The sequence below is a fragment of the Monodelphis domestica genome, chromosome 2, assembly GCF_027887165.1.
Source record: "Monodelphis domestica isolate mMonDom1 chromosome 2, mMonDom1.pri, whole genome shotgun sequence".
NCBI classification, from domain to species: domain Eukaryota; kingdom Metazoa; phylum Chordata; class Mammalia; order Didelphimorphia; family Didelphidae; genus Monodelphis; species Monodelphis domestica.
Window position 1 is genome coordinate 489,339,921 of NC_077228.1, and position 14,411 is coordinate 489,354,331.

Sequence of the window (14,411 nt, forward strand, 5' to 3'; positions counted from 1 at the left end):
ATAGCCTAAGTGAAGGTTGGTATCAGTTAATTCTGGACCAGGCAGGAGAAGAAACAAATCCCCTTGATGCCCCATATTTTTAGCACGATCACCAAAGAAATACCAGTAGGAAATAAAGGGGAATGCTTCATTTAAGCAAGTCCTTAAATTCTTAATGATCTCAGCCTCTCCAGACTTCAGTCCTTCCAATCAACATCTCTCCAGGCAGCAGCTTACTGGTAGGCAAGTTGCTTTTTCCCCAAAGCTCAGCCTTCCTCACATCAGGAATATTCTACACAGCAGTTTCTGGCTTTTAAAGAATTGTTTTCTTTAAGTTGCCACCTGCCCAATAGCCAGACCTCTGGAAGGGGTTATTGATCATTTCTACTTTATGATGTTCCTGGGTATTTTTATTCATCTCCTAGGCTGAGAGCCTTGGCTACTGAGGTAAGGGCTAGGGACAGCATCAATACCACTGATTGTCACAGGGATAAATGACTGGCCAGAAACTTGTTGGGACCCCAATCAGGTGGTCCCCACAGCCTGATTTTAAAATCATAGTAATTGCTTCAAAAATCATAGTTTGCTTCAAAATCAGAATGGTATAGAGAAGATTAGTATGGCCCCTGGGCAAAAATAAGGTGTAAATTTGTGAAGCATTCCATATTAAACTAAAATAATGTCATAGTTATGAGGAGGGATGCAACTGAATCTATGCATTGATATGGAGAAATCCCAGGTGAGGAAATTCCCTCTATTAATGCAGGTCAGTATCTTCTCTGCATTTATAGTTTTAGAAGCAAGGTTTCTTAATATGGGGTTTGAGAATTTGACTTTGTTTTATTATTTTTTAATTTGATCATTATATTTCATTAAATTAAATTCATTAAAATTTAAAACTGGGTGGCAAAAAACTTGAAGATGAGGGGATGCCCTTCAACTGGGGAATGGCTGAACAAATTGTGGTATATGTTGGTGATGGAATACCATTGTGCTCAAAGGAATAATAAAGTGGAGGAATTCCATGTGAACTGGAACAACCTCCAGGAAGTGATGCAGCGCAAAAGGAGCTGAGCCAGGAGAACATTGTACACAGAGACTGATACACTGTGGTACAATCGATTGTAATGGACTTCTCCATTAGTGGTGATGCAGTGATCCTGAGCAACTAGGAGGAATGTATGAGAAAAACCACTATCCACATTCAGAGCAAAAACTGGGAGTAGAAACACTGAAGAAAAACAACTGCTTGAATACATGGATCTAAGGGATATGGTTGGGGATGTAGACTCTAAATGAACATCCTAGTACAAACAACAACAACATAGAAATAGGTTCTGATCAAGGACACAAGTAATACCCAATGAAATTGTGAGTGGGCTGTGGGAAGGGTGGGTGGAGGGGAGGGAGGGAAATAATGTGATTATTATAACCAAAGAATAATGTTCTAAATTGACTAAATAATTCAAATGGAAAAAAAAAAGAAAACCCCAAATGAGATCCTGAAGAGTTAAACATGAATAAACATCAACATTGGGGGGGGGGGGACAGACTTTAAACTGCATTATATAATTGCTTTCTTTTGTATTCTTACTTGTTTTATTTTATGCCTTTAAAAACATTATTCTGAGGAATTTGTAGGTTCCCCCAGGCTTCTAAAGTGGCTCACAACACAATTATGTTAAGAACTAATCTCTTATATAGCTGCCCAAGAGCTCTGAGAGATTTGGGTTACTTATCTAGGATCACATAGTCATTATGTGTCATAGGCAGAATTTGAACATAGGTCGTCTTAAATTTCAAGGCCAACTATTAACTATGTCACATTGCCTTGAATAATAGCTCATTTTTTGGTAGAGCTTTCTATTTTCCCAATCCCCACTCATGTGAGCAATAGGACACCATTTTATGTCTCCATTTTATAGATGATGAAATAGATAATGTCTCCATTTTATAGATGATGAAATAAATACTCAGAAAAACCAAGCAACTTGACCAAGATCTTCCAGCCAATGTATATTAGCTTTGATTCAAATTCTGATCTTCCAACTCCAATTCCGGCAATATTTTACATTTGATTCCAAAATGTATATATTTAACCCTAATCTCTCACCTAAGATCCAGGTGCAAATTACCAACTGTCCAATGGGCATTTCAGACTAATGGGTTTGGAAGCATCTGAAACTCAATATATCTAAATCAGATCTCATTATCTCTTCCTTCAACCCATCTTCTTCCATACCTCCTTATTACTATCAAGGATTCCAATTCACCCAGGATCACAAACTCCAAGTTATCCTTAACTCCTCATTCATACTCACCCCTCATGTTAAATCTGGTACCAAATCTTGTCACTTGTATTGTCACTTTTGTTTTCTCTATTCCATTCTCTCCATTCATACAGCCACCACCATAGGTTAGGCCCTTTTCAGACTTGATTTGATTTGATTCAGAAGGCACAATTAGGAGAAAATAGTAAAAGTTGCAAGAAGGAAATTTTCAGTATGATGGAAGAAAAAACTTCCTAATAAGAATGCTATCTACATCCAGAGAAAGAACTGTGGGAGTAGAAATGCAGAAGAAAAACATGATTGATCACAGCTGCAGCCTCCTTCATGGTGCAGGACACCAATAATCCAAAAGAAGGTTTAAAAAAAAGCTCAAAAGTCAAGAACAGATGTTCACTGACCCTGAGCTCACTCAGCACCCTTCCTTCACCGACCATGCTACTAGCAGCAAGGCTGAACTAGTAGACCCAAGGAAATAACACAGGCTAACATCAAAACTACCCCTATAAACTGGTTCCCCTTGCCTCTTTCCTTTGCCTTGGAGAACCTAGTTCCAAGGTGCAGTTTGCTTAAGCCTCAATGGTTAGCTTGTCCACCAATGTTTAGGAACAAACACCTGCCAAAGAGCAGCAACCTAGAAGCACAAGTACTGCAAAACTCTGAACTACTGGTACCAGAGAAAACAGCCTCTGAACTGCCAGTGCCCTATTTGAGAATGGAGGAACAGAGGGATTCAGATAGGTAACCAGGACAGGATACCATGTTGGTGGCAGTAGAACTGTGTAGGACTCTACCAACTCTCAGAAAAAGAGCACAATACCCAACTGGAAGCTATTCTTGTAAAAATGGAGACTTGAAATGTTTTTATGATCCTTTGGGGAAGTCCTTCTTCCCAGAGAATCAAACGGAAATATGTAAAAATGGAGACTTGAATCTATGACTTCAATCCCCAGAAGTCCTTGTTACACTTCCCCAGAATGCTTTGTAATATCACTGAATTCTCACCTGAGCTGAGATCGAGATAGGGTATTTAACCTGATTGGAAAGGCTTTTGGCTCTCTTTTCTTTCCTGTTTCCGCTTGCAAGCAGAGGGGTCTTTCATAATGTAGGCGAGGTTGTGTCTAGGCCTCTCTGGGCCTAGACACGTACTTTCTTATTCTGTAATTTTCCTTAATCCTTAACCTTTAATAAACCTCTAAAAAATATAATACTCCTTGCAGAGAGAAGCTAATTTCTACTTGCCTTCAGTTTCTCTAAAATTTTAACTCTTACATTCTAACCATCCAAAAGTCACTTGGGTCAAAAACCCACACTGCTAAACTGTGAATTGCTCTCTCTGGGAGGAGGGTGAGATACTTTGAGATCTATCATGGAAAAAAAAAAACTACAGTCAGAGGGGAAGAAATCAGGAAGTGATTAATAAGGAAAAAAAAGAGGAGGGAAAAGACTGAAAGAATTCAGGATTTCAGGAAGAAGAAAACTCAAAGACCATGAACATAAACAAATAAATCAACAGGAAAAAAAACACTAACAATAGAAGGAAATATGACCTCCAGATATAATAAACAAGTTCAGGCATCTATAAATAAATACTAAAAATAAACACTTGAAAGACAGAGAACCCTTTGTAATTTGAGAAGAACATGGTTCTCCTCATACACAACACATTGTTCCTGAATGATTTAAAAGAAAAATGATAATTATGAGAGCAGACTTTATATTCCAGCCAGAAAAAATCATGAACTGAATGGAAAAACTTGAATCTACAATGGCAAGCCCCAACAAATAAACAAAAGAAAGAATAATAGATTGCAAATGAAAATACACAGAAGGGGCAGCCAAATAGCACAGTAGATAGAATACTAGGCCTAGAGTCAGGAGGACCTGGATTCAAATCTGGCTTCAGATACTGCCTAGCTCTGTGACTGAACAAATCATTTAACCTCAGTTGTCTAATCCTTGGTGCTCTTCTGTCTTGGAATCAATGTTTAGTGAAAAGAAAAGGAAAGGAAAGGAAAGGAAAGGAAAGGAAAGGAAAGGAAAGGAAAGGAAAGGAAAGGAAAGGAAAGGAAAGGAAAGGAAAGGAAAGGAAAGGAAAGGAAAGGAAAGGAAAGGAAAGGAAAGGAAAGGAAAGGAAAGGAAAGGAAAGGAAAGGAAAGGAAAGGAAAGGAAAGGAAAGGAAAGGAAAGGAAAGGAAAGGAAAGGAAAGGAAAGGAAAGGAAAGGAAAGGAAAGGAAAGGAAAGGAAAGGAAAGGAAAGGAAAGGAAAGGAAAGGAAAGGAAAGAAAAAAATACACAGAAGTGATATACAACCTAGAAGATGAGAAGCAAAACCCAATGATGTTAAAAGAAAATATGGTCACTGTGCAGGGAACACATACTGAATTCAGAAACAGCCTAAGAATTATATATCTCTCTGAAGAATGTGATAAAACTATAACAAAGCAAATAATATAATAGAAATGTCTAGAACTTCTAAAAATAGAAAATGGGATTCTAATTGAAAGAATTCTTGGGTCATTTCCAGGAGAAAAAAACTCAATGCTATAAACTTCAGGTCTTATAGTGATTAAATTTAACAATTTAATTCAGAAACAAGTTCTCTAAGACTTCAGGAGAAAGACTTTCAAATACAAAGGAAAGGACATTAAAATTATGCAAGACTATTCTGCACCTACTAGAAAAAGGAGGAGGGAATGGAATAAAGTATTCTGAAGAGCAATGGAGTTCAAAATGCAGCCCAAGGTGACTTATTATACCTCTTAGCTTAACCAGATAGGACAAAAATTGGACATTCAATAATAAAGAAAAGTTTGGAATATTTTTATAAAGAAAACCAGAAGTGAAGAGATTATTTGCCTTTAAAACATTCCAAACAACAAAAAGCTTCAGGCAAAGGACAACAACAGAATGACAACAGAGAATGAGGTGTTTTGTTTTGTTTTGTTTTTTGGTTTGTTTTTTATTAAATATACACAAGGAAGAGGAGAGGAAATCTGGCAGAGGTAGCAATGAAGAGGCTGACAAGGGGTTGTTGTAGATAGAAGCTGATGACACTCTGACAACAGGTAAGTCAGTGCTTTTTTGTGGAACAATATTGCAACATATGAGGGTACATAAAGTGGTGAGGGGAGCAGTGGAAAGATAGGAGTGAGTTATGAAGTGGGGTCAAATTAAAGGCTAATAATGAAGGTAAGGTGATTTCTGTGGTCTCAAAAAGAGAAGAGCCTACATGGGAATGAGTAAAGACAAGGGTAGAAAGACTGCCAAGAGGTGTGGATGAAAAAAAGGAGATCTTACTTTGAAGGAGGGCCCTTACTTTTATTGTAAAGATATTTTATTTCATCCATTATATGAAATGACAAATTCCCACATAAGCTTTCTGAAATTACATGATCCAAATTGTCTCTGTCCTTCCCATCCCTCCCCTCTCTTAGAACTGGCAAGCAATTCTGTCTGGGTTATACATTTAATATCATGCAAAACATATTTCCATATTGTTCATTTTTGTAAGAGAATAATCATATGATAGAAATCCAAATAAACTATAGTGAAAAATTATAGGCTTTTATCTGTATTCCCACTCCAAAGACTCTTTCTCCAGAGGTAGATAGCATTCTTTGTCATAAGTTTCTCAGAATTGTTTTGGATCATTGTATTGCTAAGAGTAGCAAAGTCTGTCACAATTGATCATTACACAATATTGCTGTTGCTGTGTGCAATGTTCTTCTGGTTCTGTTTATTTCCCTCTACATCAGTTCATGTAGGTTTTTCAAGCTCTTTCTGAAATTATCCTGTTGACCATTTCTTACAACATAATAGTATTCCATCACCAACATATACCATAATTTGTTCATCTAGTCCCCAATTAATGGACATTGCTTACTGAGTACTTTGGCGCTGTCCATAGACTCAGTCCTGAACCCTCCCTGTAATTCTCAGCTTTGCTATGCTGCTAACATTCTAACCTTCAATTTCCTCATCTATAAAATAAGGAAGTTATAACAGATATTCTCTAAGGTCTTTTCCAGCTCTAAACTTATCAGATTCTCAAAGAATAGCTAGATGAGTGGGGAAAAGGTGGATGGAGAATAGAGAAAAGCATATGCTTCCTAGGTGTGAGTGAGAATAGAAGTGAGTACTTAGCAAAGAAGGCTCAGAATACAAGTCTGGAATACATTTATATTTACCTTTCTTTTTTTCCCTACTTTTAATTAAAGCAATGGCATAGACTTCCTGTGTTTATAAACCTCTTCTTTTATGTCAGAATGATTTTTTAAAACAATTGCATTACTTGATCAATATAGATTCATCATGGATTCTATCCTCTCCTCTGGCTATTAGCAGGCTGATTTCCTAGCTAATTCTTCTCCCTGGGATGTTGTAAAAGCAAGGACTACTGCCAGCACAGCTCTTATCAAAATATTTTAGCACTTCTACATCTGGTCCTGGCCATAAAATAGAAGTGAAAAACCACTTATGTGAAGATTTCAGAACTGTGAAAGAAAAAAAGGGAGGTCTTATTTTGTCAGCTCCTGCTCACATATCTCTAGGATAGGAAAGTGAGTTATAGTTTTAAACAAAAAGGCATTCAGTAAAAAATGTAAAGCTGTGACTTGAACAGGCTCAATTAGGATATGACATAAATGAGAATGAGAAAGGATGGATGCTATTACATGTATTACATTTTCCTACATCTCTGATTTACACATAGACCAAACAAAGTAGTCTGTGGAACAACTCATACATATATACAACAAATAGTCTGCTCTTAATGCACCCACATCTCTTCCAGTTCACACTGTGGTTTTCCACATTTTGCATTATACAGCATCAGTAAAAGAATATTAGTGCTAAAAGTTGGGATTTTGTTTCATAGAGAATGTTAGGGTTACTGGGATGTAAATTCCTTCAGGTTAGGGACATTTTCTTAAATTCTATATCCCCACAATTTAACATAATACCTTAGCTTAAGGTAAGAGCTGCGGTTTCCCAAATGAATGAGACATTGTCTTCCTCCTATTCAATTTTGGGCACCTTCAATGTCTGCCTAAAATATATTTATTGGTGGATGAGCTTATCTAGCCATATAGTTTCATTACTCTTCAGTCATTCGTTCTTTTCACATGTAGATAATGAGGCCAAGCTCTTTCAAGTGATTATGGATCTCATTTAGGGGAACCTGCTGCATTATAAGGGCCTGATGCAATCAGCACAACATCATAAAGGAGCATCTGAAGGAACTCACCATCTATGTAGAGTCCCAGCCTTTCCCTTTTCCCCTTTAATTGATTATACATGTGCAAAACCTACCTTTAAATTACTCTTACCATCTGCTTCCTTTGTAACTATCCACATGTCACAGAATGGCTCTAGCGGAAATCAAGAAACAGTACTGATTTTGTCCAGTACATATTTTTGCAATATAACTCTAACTAGGTCCCCACTACAGCAAAGCAATCCTTTTTTTTTTTTACCTTCATAATCAGTTCACAGAATCAATCACCAAAGTAACTATCCCAGCTTTTAGGCCTTCTTTGGTTGGTTGGTATCTTTTGTACACCAAGACCAAAATGACATCATAGGATATCTCTTGACTTGCCCATAAATTGGATTTAAGTGAGCTAGAGTTGCATTTGGTCATCAGCCCACTCTCTCTTCCAGAGTCATTGAAGTCCAGTGGCAAGACAAAAGTCAAGGTGACTGGTGATGACTTAGGATGCAATGACCTTGGTTTCTTTGATGCTAACCAAGCGCTAAATGCTCCATAGCATCTGCTTCCACCGCTTTTATGGTCACTGGAATAAATTGCTCTTCTCTGAGCCTTCTCCCAGGAGAAGTATTCACCTACCTGGGACAGATACTCCCCTAACTCACCAATGGGTTTGAGGCCTATTGGTTACCCTCAATCTGGTTTAACCTGCTTGCTAAAGTAGTTTATCAGGGTATAGCCACTGTGCATGCTACAGCTTCTTGAAGCCACAAGAGAGATTTGGGTAGCAAGTAGACACCAAAGAAGGAAAGCAGCCTTGAAAGGGGCTCAGAAAGCCCTCACACAAGAGGTACTAGTCATCCCTGAACACCCTGTACCTTCCTTAAGTCTCTCATGGAACTCCTTCCCCATCCCACACTTCAGCTGATGGCCTCAACTCATACTTAACCAAAAAGTTGAGGTCATTTGCCCAAAGCTCTGCCTTTCTCCCCAACTCTTCATCTTGCTGTATTCATACATCCCCCTCCCCATCTCCTTTATTCTCATCTTACATGAAGAGGTGGCCTTTCTCCTTCCAAAGGAAATCTCCTCTACATATGCCCTTAACAAAATCCCCTGCTGTCTTCTTTAGGAAATTACTACCCCCTGTACTATCATAGCACCCCTTTCTCTGAGATTCAATCTCTCCCTATCTACTGACTTCTTCTCTGTAGGCTACAAATAGGCCCATGTCTCCACTATCCTTAAAAAACCCTAATGACCCAGTCATCTCTGAGAGCTAAACATCTTGATAAAGCCATCTACATTAGATAGGGTGGTGGAGACATGGACAAGTTTATAGACTGTAGGGAAGGAGCCAGTAGATAGTCAATACTAATTTTATTTGACTAAATAATAAATTTCAGATGTTCTTTTTTACCTCTAGGACCAAATATAAAATTCTATTTGGCACTTAAAGCCCTTTGAGCCTGGCACCTTCCTATCTTTCCAGTATTTTTTACAATTCATTCACTTTCACACACCCTAAGATCCAGCTACACTGGCTTACTTATTGTTCCTTACTCACAACATTCCATCTCTTACTCCATCCATTTTCACTGGCTGTCCCCCATGCCCAGAATGTGCTCCCTTCTCTGCTTACTAGCTTCCCTGGCTTCCTTAATGATTCAGTTCAAATCTCACCTCCTGTAGGCAGCCTTTCTTGCCCACTTCCCAGTGCCTTCCTTCCAGGTTTATCTTCTACCAGCACTGTATACATACATACATACATACATACATACATACATACATACACATATGTGTGTATATGTATATATATGCTTGCTAAAGTATATATATGGTAGAAGATAAGTGGATATATGGAATATGTATGTAGTATGTTATTTACTAGTTGTCTCTTCCAATAGAATGTGAGCTTCATGAGGGAATGATCTTAGCAAAGTGCCCAACCCATAGTAATTAATAAATGCATGTTGACTGACTGACTGGACATCCTCCATGATAGTACCAAGTACCTCTGCCAAACATAGATCTTCCTCCTTTATGATGCCACAAAAATATTGGAGACTAATAATCCAAAAATCATGGACCAAGTTATCTCTGTTGATTCTGTGGAGGAATCTTTTGTAATTCTAATATATGCCTTGGGGATACCTTGTTGGAGATAAGTATTTAAAGTTATATTTTGATCTACCAAAACAAATAATTGTTTATAGTCAACAAACAGTATGTATAGTGGGATCATGTTTAGTCAGTTGTCTGTGTCAAGATACGTTCCAATAGTGTTTACACACACACACACACACACACACACACACACACACACACACACAGAGTTTATTAAAGCCTGCCTTCTTATACAGTCATCAGAGATGCCCTTGATCGATGTTTATATTATTCTAAGAAGATTTTTATAATGCTGAGAAAGTAAATATATGAGTAATTAATCATGTCTTTTTCACTGCTTTTTATTGGTAGTAATAATATCTGTGATATTGATTCTTTAATACCTGCAAAATTATGTCACCTCCAGTATGAACCTCTTCTAGGTATAATTTATCTCACCCAGCTGCTCTTCCTGTCTTTATTTTCTTTTGTGCTATTTCTAATTTCTCATGAAGCACATCAAGGGATGTGACGTTAAAGTCCAAATGCATTCACTCCATTGCATTGATGGAGGATTTTTCCTAGAGTGATTTTGACAGATGCTTTCTATTTTTTTCATCTGTTTGTTTTTCTCCTTTGTGTTTCATCCCTGAATATTCTCAGGATGATCTGACTTAATTGAATCTTGTGCCAATCTTATGCAAGCTCATTTTTCTCTCCATCACTTCTAGTCATTTCATGAGGTAATACTTCACTCATAATCATCTTTCGCTATAAGAAATTGATTTAAGTTATAAACCAATTTTGACCTTTGCTGCCATATCTCTCAGTCTGGCAGAAGGTATATGCCAACTGACTAAATTGCTCTGGTCTTTTGGTTTCCCCTTTGTGATGATTGTTATATTGGTAAAACTTTCATAGGTCATCATCTATGTGAATGTTTGTTCTTTTTTTCAACTTTCCATTTTTGGTGCCATTTTGGTGTCATAATTCCTTTAAATAGATTTGGTTGTAGGTATTTATTGAATATTATATTTCTCATTCTTATTCTTTATTTGGTATTCTATTTTGGTTTGAATCAATGAATTGACTAATTTAGAAATCATTTCTACATTCATAATCAGACATTCCACATAGAAGGGTTTGAATACATGGTTGTTCTATAATTAATATAGTCTATTGCATTTTTATCTTATCATTTGACTCTCTTCCTGATAAAATATATGGATGTGAAATGTCTTTGTAATCTATAAGATTTTGATCTCTTATATCTTGTTGCTGAGTAATATTCCCAGACATATTTTTCTACCATTCCTCTCATGATCACCTTCAAATTGAAGCCATCACATATCAAGTTATATGATGATTTTTTATTTGAAGTGTTTTTTCAAGTAAATAATAGAAATTCTCTGCATGTTTCATACCAGAAACATCTGTAACATACCAACACATAAGCTGCATACCATTGGCACTGTACTGGACGATAACTAAATGTCTCATGAAACGATTCTTCTTGACTTTGGGTCATGATAAAAACAGCACTGCTCAACTCTTTGCTTCATCTACCTTAGCTTCAGCCTTCCATTTAAGCCAGCTTGGCTTCAATTTCCTTTCATCTTTTGATCTCATTAATAGAGATAACATCAATACTAATAGGATTTCATTCCTCCAAAATCATGTAGAACTATCAGTCACTGGATAAGGATGTAACAATAATTAAATTAATATTTACAGATTATTTTAAAACCACATAATTATTAGAATCTCTGCCCTCTTTTCTGCCAACCTACAATGTTGGGGGTGGAAGAAGAGAAGAAAAAACTGTGTTCCTGAAGCTTCCATTCATTATGGCCATTCTGTGAAATTAATTGGTCTCTGAGTGGAGCAAAGTGGTCCAGAGACACAAAATCCATTCATTAAAAAAACAAGTAAACAAACCCTATCAGCTATCTCAGAATCAATACAAAGTAAGTTAGTTCTTAGGCAGAAGAGATCAAAGGGATAGGAGATGGGGGTTACACAGCCAGAAAGTGTCTGAGGTAAAATTTGAACCCAGGACTTCCCATCTTTGGGCCTAAAGATACATTCTTAAAAATGTTTCAAGGATGGGAGAAGAAAAATTGGTAGACAGTTGAATATGGTCTTTTTTTTTTTTCATTTTAAATGTAAAGGAAAACAAGGGTTTTAGTGAAATGCAATTACAATTTGGGTCAACAGTATGATCAAAACAAAATAAGAGCCTATTGGTTCCTCAAAACAGTAATTGTTTCTCTGACAAGATTGAAATCTGCTCATTACTACTACAACTACTTCTTTCCAGAACTCAGTTCAGTTTTTTTAATGCATTAGGGTCACATATTCTACTGGAAGAAAAGGTAAAAGACCATCTACTCTAACATCTTCCTTTTACATAAGAAGATTCCTGAACATCAGAGAGATGAAAATATTTGCCCAGTGTCTTATACAGCCCTTCATATATATGAAAACAGCTATCATGCTTCCAGCACCATGATCAAGTCTTTTCTTTTCTTTTTTAAAACTCTTACCCTCCTTCTTGGAATTAATACTGTGTATTGGTTCTAAGGCAGAAGAGAGGTAAGGGCTAGGCAAGTGGGGTTAAGTGACTTGCCCAGGGTCACACAACTAGGAAGTGTCTGAGGCCACATTTGAACCAGGACCTCCCATCTCTAGGCCTGCTCTCCATCCACTGAGCCATCCAGCTATCCCCACCAAGTCTTTTCTTTTCCCAACTAACCAGAGCTGAGCTTTGAATCCATTTCTTCTGCCTCCGAATCCAGTTCTTTTCTCAGTATATCACACTGCCTCTGGATGATTTTTGAAATGAATAATTTACATTTTGATTTATGTTAGACAGGAATGGAGATTTTTGGGATTTTGTTTTTCACCTGCAGCTACTTCCTTAATTCTATGGATTCTATTACATGTGGCCTTGGCTTTTATAGAAAGAAGGAGCTATAAGGAGCAATTGCTAGAGCAATGAGCCGGGAGTCCATTGCAATGAGATTACAAAAACATTGCACGTACCTACATTGTCAATATTTTATCAGGAAGAGAGTCAAATGATAAGATAAAAACACAATTGACTATATTAATAGCTATGTGACTCTGGATAAGCAACTTAACTTTTGTTTGCCAGGGTTTCTTTAATTGTATAACACGGATAGTAATAATGCCTACCTTACAGGATTGTTGTAACGATCATAAGTATTTTGCAAATACTGGTAAAATGCTTAGTGCAGTTCCTGGCACATAATAGACACAATAAATGTTTGTTCTCTTCCCTTTTCCAACCTCCCTCATCATATTCCCCAATAGAGAATGCAAATAAAATCTAGGAGAAATACTCAGATGTAGTTTGCTCCACTTTGACATATATAATAATCATCCTTCTACTACCTACGTGAAATTTCTCCTTTGCCTCTCTGATGAATAATCAGAGTAAGGCTTTTATGGATGATTCAACACTGTAGTGGTCCAAATATAGGCTATCTCCAAATAGGTACCACACCTGACATGTTTTAAATGAAAAAAAAAAAGACATATTTAAGCCCTTGTAGCCCATTCCCCAGTATTCCAAGTTCTCCTAATGTGATATTGGGGGCTACAACAAAAATTGTCTTTCTTTAGATCATTACATCTCTACCTCAGCTTCCATCTAAGAATGCTCTGAATATAATTTTTGTTTGTCTTCACAGATATCGATGAAGGTTTCCTTAATCCAGTAAAAAAAATACTTGAGGTTACAATATATGTGTTAGGTCCATTATAGCCCTTATTCCATCCAACATAAAATTTGAAAGACACACATTTGCCTGTAAACAATCTATATTTCTTTTCCTCCTTCCAAGTCCCATTTCCTCCAGATTCATCATGCATGCCTCGGAACCTAATATTCAGTGACTTGGAGTACCCTTGTCAGGGAAACAAGCTTTGGGTTGAGGGGTAGAGCAGCGCTCTGACATTCCAGTAAGTCTCATTTTCCACAAGAGTGTATGCAATCCCCCACACTCACAGCACCACCCTATATTTTAGGCTTGCTCAAAAGGAAAATGAATGTGAGGTTTCTAGGCAGGCAACTCTCAGAAATTCCAGTGAGTCTTATCTTCACCCCACAAAGATACAGATAAGCTTTATGATGATATTCTGAAAACTTGGATTCTCCCAAAAGATAAATACACCTGGGAATTCTAGACAGGAGACTTCTCATCATCCTCACTCTATCTAAAAAACTCATGGCAAGAGTGGGTGGAGGGGAAGGAGGGAAATAATGTGATTATTGTAACCAAAGAATAATGTTCTAAATTGACTAAATAAACTTATCCAAATGGAAAAATAAATAAATAAAAATGCTGTGTTCTGCTAAAAAATAAAATAAAATAGGGGGCAGCTGGGTAGCTCAGTGGATTGAGAGCCAGGTCTAGAGATGGGAGGTTCTAGGTTCAAATCTGGCCTCAGACACTTCCCAGTTGTGTGACCCTGGGCAAGTCTCTTGACCCCCATTGCCTAGCCCTTACCACTCTTCTGCCTTGGAGCCAATACACAGTATTGATTCCAAGACAGAAGGTAAGGGTTTAAAATAAATAAATAAAATAAAATAAAATAAAATAAACGCATGGCAATAGCAAAATACAAAAAAAAATTTGCTCTCTAAGGTTGAGGTTTTATTCTCTTAACAATTTTCTAGCTTTAGGGTCACATATATGTAATATTCCTCCACCCCCCCCCAAGAGGTCAGCATCTTCCCTTCCTTTAGTAAAAGAAAGGAGGGGGCAGTGGGTAGCTAAGTGGATTGAGAGCCAGGCCTAG

The 14,411-nt window shown here is 37.2% G+C and overlaps 1 pseudogene; it reads left to right on the top strand.

The window, feature by feature from the left end:
- Positions 1–549: 549 nt before the first annotated feature.
- LOC130457741 (U6 spliceosomal RNA) lies at positions 550–650 on the top strand (annotated as a pseudogene).
- The last annotated feature ends 13,761 nt before the right edge of the window (positions 651–14,411 follow it).